A 4,616-nucleotide genomic window follows, 5' to 3' on the forward strand; every position below is an offset into this window, starting at 1 on the left:
TAGGGATGCAACGAAATGAAAATTCTTGGCCGAAGCAGAAACTGAATATAATGAAAAAATTTGCCAAATACCGAACAAGGTTTTTCACATTCGTTTCCATTTTTTTTTTTTTTACCATTGCCTAAATTAAAATTGTCAAAATGCTTTTTACTCAGTGTTTTCACTCAGTGTAAATTACATGTGTCCATTTACTTTTAATGGACACATGTAATATTTTCTGTGAATATAATCCAATTAATCTTATTTTCATACTGTATAGACACCTTATTTTGAAAATCAGACGTTGTCACATGTGTATCCTCGCGCTAAATTCATCAAGTCCGACCCAGTTTGATAAATAATGTTGTATGTTCTCGTATGGCGTAACATGAAGACTTCACAGCCTCTATCTTCAAGAAGGACTCTCATACTGCAACACTTGTCTTTATAAAGAGAGAAAATGACAGGATGAAGTCTCTAACCTGCCCGTTAGCTCGCACTGGTCTGTTTCAGTGGATTTACCATAAAGGCTTGAATACATGTGCACTCCAAATTCAGGTGCGGCTAGCTTAATCGCCTTCTCAGAAACGAGTGACAGAAACACTCAAAGCGGGTCAGACCGTTTGTTGCCTTTTCTAAGAAGTCAGCCACAGATGATGTGGATGTGCTGGGAGACAATTCAGCAGAACGGTGTCTGCAAACAGCCATTTTTGCTTCTTTCTTGGACACTTTAGAATGCTTCCACGCTGCCAACATTGTCAATGTAATTGTTCTGTAAAATTTATTCGGTCTTTTGATTTATTTGGCCCAACACCGAAATCCCTTTTTTCGCTATTTTCGAGCCGATTATTTGTTTCAAAAATTAAAATTTTTACCTAATCATTTCCTTGAAGAGTCAGATTTGGAGCTCTGACTTAATTTAGTTTTTGAAACGAGATCACTGCATGTTTTACACACTTCTCAGTGTAAGAAGTGCTTATAGCCTGAAACAGTTCAAAGTCTGGTATCCATTTCAAAGGTCTGTAAAGGACAGTTTAAAGGTCACTGTATAATGCTAAAAAATGTCAATAAAAAATAAATCAGCATAGCTTTTAGGGTCTTTAAGATAAATATTGTAAAGGCATCAGACTTGACAAGGCACTGATTTACATCTACAATAATCGGCTTATGTGACTCCAAGACAACACACAAACACAGCCCAAACTCAAGACGCTTATTCCTGAAACTTCATGTCCTAACAACAGCACAGATCTCACATGGCACTAGTCTCTCTCTGATTGAATCCAGCACTATCAGACACTGCTTTGTCAACACAACAATCAGCTGATGGATAATACTTCTAATCTGATAACACAGTCCTTGTGATGCGTGCCTTCACACACACACACACACACACACACACACACACACACACACACACAACACTACAACAAGTTGAGGATGCAGCTCAGCTCTTGAGCTAAAGGAAATTACATCAGAAAGTAGTCACTGGGAAATAACACAATAAGAACAGGACAGAGGAGCTTCCCCTTTTTCTTATAAACATTGCTGTTCTCTCTTTCCCAAAGATAATAATGGAAACTCCTTCAAGGCATCAATTTAACGGAAGGAATGCGACTTCGAAAAAAAGAAACAGAGAAGTCAAATGAAACCTCAGCGCTCACCTTTTTGAGCCAGGAAAAGTGCCTGTAGAAGTCAATGGGAGTCTCCATGCTCCCAGCCCATCGCTGCCCTGCCTATTTCCACTGTGTTTTTGTCCGACTCTATCAGACTGTTTGTGTGTGACTGAGATGTTCGCGGCTGTGGAGGAGGGCGTTTTACGATCTCTGCCTTCTGAGTGGGACAACCCCACCCTCCACCCCGTTTTGTCCCCCTCCTCCTACAATACTTTCCTTTCCTTCTTTAGAAGCACTGCTCTTTCCCTACTTTCTTCCCACTTTAAGTTCTCTCACTTTCACACTTATTTCTCCTTTCATCAGAGTCTGGCTGCCCCCCCCACACCCTCCTCGCTTTCCCTGTTCTTGTTGGACGACTTGCATTTTTTCCCGCTTCTCTTTTCCTCTTCTCCTCTTTTACCTCTAGTCACCTCTCTTTTTCCTACTCTCCCTCTCTTCTTTCTTCCTTTCTTTACTTCTCAGTCGCCCCCCCCCCCCCCCCCCCCCTTTTCTTCTCTCTCCCTGCTGAGGTCCATCTGACAGCCAAATGGCCGGGCCCAGAAAGGAGGGGTTTGCTGTTTTTCTTCTTTCTCTGTCATCTGTTTGTGTCTGAGTCTTGGCCTATGTTCTCTCTCTCTCTCTCGCTCTCTCTCTTCCCCCCCCCCAAACACACACACACACACACACACACACACACACACTAAACCGGCACCATCTGATGTCAGACACACGAACAAAGAAGCAACAGGCTGTAATGTCAGCACAAACACAAACCATGCCAGATCTCTCCCCTTCACTTGTGCTCTCCTTTAATTAAGTTACAGCCACAGACTTCACAACCTTGTCTGCACAGGTGAGAAACTCTCTCCCTCTCTCTATCCCCCATTTGTCTGTCTTTCTGTTTCTGATCGATTTTATCGATGAATCGTTTCAGCTCAAGAATATTGTACTCGCAATCGTCAGGCAGCTAACATATTTTAATGTGTCAGTGTTATGTTTACAGCTTGTTGCGCTGCCCCCGAGTGGCCAAACAAATCTAAATGATAAAAGCCACAATGTGTATGGCGTAAAATTGTCCCACTCTGCTGATAATCAGAGCTAGTATGAAAAAAACATGTCAACCAGCAGGTGCTGAACAGTCGTCCCCAACGGGCAAACACACACATTCACTTTAACTAGGTTTGGGAAAACTCTTCTCAGTCAGACTCACAGGAACATCATCGTTAGCAAGACATGCTAACGTCTCTGGGTCAGCAGTAATGAGCAGCAGTCACAGCGGATCACAACTTCCTGCCAATAATACACTTATGATGCTTCCTGTGTTTACACGTGTGTATCTGTGAGTGAGTGCGTGTTTCACCATGGAGTATCCCTGGAGAGAAGCCCACGGGGTGCAGACTAATTGCAGAGCACGAGTGACTTTGATCCTGTTTCTCTAGGTCAGCAGGGAGGAGCAGGAAGGGGGAGAAGGTGGACAGGATGAGGACTAGAAGGAGCAGCCAACCTTACATTTAAGCTGCCTTCATAATCTGCCAGGCTTTTGTTCATCTGCTATTGAAATTCACATGCCAACAATTTTCACTGGAACTGCTTTCCACTGAAGAAATAGTCTCTTGGACCCTGTGGATTATCCGTGGCAACAGGCACATTGTTTCTGAAAGAAAGAAATTTACTGTTTAATTTTTCCAAAGCACCTTTCCAATGCTGCGAACTGTAACTATAATCATGATCTCTTACTAACCTTAATCAAATCTTTTTGTCTTACCGTAGTTTACCACAACTCTTGGGGCAACTTTTCCCTAACCATAATCATACTGAAAATTTTTAAAACCACTGGCATTGGATGTAAAGAAATGCTGACTCTTAATGATATGCTAGATTTAGCTGAATTGTCCAATACTGACATTTAAGCGATAGAGTTGAATACATTTTTTTTAAAATGGTACAACTCAAAATGTAAAACCAGGCAGGTGCCCTGCTGGCCTAGGTGTTTAGGACAATCCACGAACTGCTACATCCTTCTAGGGTTTTCCAGAAGTATATTCTGAGGTGTGCATATGACCAGAGCATGAGTCTATGCCAAACCAGTGAACCTTTATTATAGTTTATTAAAGACAGCAGTTCTGCTAGTTTAATTTAAAAAGTTTTTATTAAGTTGAAATATTGCTTCAAGGGAAACAACACAGGCACTAAGGACATCACCCTTTTCTCCATCAACTGAACCTCCCTCCTCTGTATGATATCTGCTCAGCAGCAATAAAGCACAAAAAAACTGAACTAGAAGAGACAAATTGGGGCAGCATGATGGAGGAAGGGAGGAGTAAATAAGAGAGGGGGAGGAAAGGGGGAGAGAGAGTTGGAAGAATCAAAGTAAGAAACAAAGAAAGGCAGAAAAAGAGGGAGGGATGGTGGATGGGCCAGAGACTGTGTGCAACATGTGAGACATCTGCTGTTGAATGTAGGAGCCTTAAAAAAACTGCTGAACTGGATCCAAGATCCACTTTCCCTTTTCAGCCTCAACCGTCTCAATCAGAGCAGAAAACAGCAGCCTCTGCAGGACAACACTCATCAACAGCAACAAAACTCTGAATCCACCAGCAGCTGTATGTCAGTGAATTCAACAGAATCCACACAGGAGACTTGCAGAAATGTCAAACATCACATTTGTCATTTGCTAAAATAGGAATACAACCTCTAGTCTATCTAATACAGAGCAACTGTTGTACATCAATCAGTCACGAGGTTAAAAACATCAAGAATTATTTGTTTGGGCAGTTTGACCTTACCTTTAACAATCCTGAGCTATCCAATGCTCTTACCAGAGCCTTGAGTGCCTGACTGTTGCACTAAGTACCTCATTTACAAACAGACATGCGTCAAAGTAGAGGGAGGGTGTCCAAACATGCAGAGGAGCAATGAGAGGGGAGAGAAGAAGTATGCAGTGAAAAAGAAAGAGCAAAGGGGGGGGGGGGGGGGGGGAGG

This window comes from Micropterus dolomieu, linkage group LG22, assembly GCF_021292245.1.
Source record: "Micropterus dolomieu isolate WLL.071019.BEF.003 ecotype Adirondacks linkage group LG22, ASM2129224v1, whole genome shotgun sequence".
In the NCBI taxonomy this organism is placed as follows: Eukaryota; Metazoa; Chordata; class Actinopteri; order Centrarchiformes; family Centrarchidae; genus Micropterus; species Micropterus dolomieu.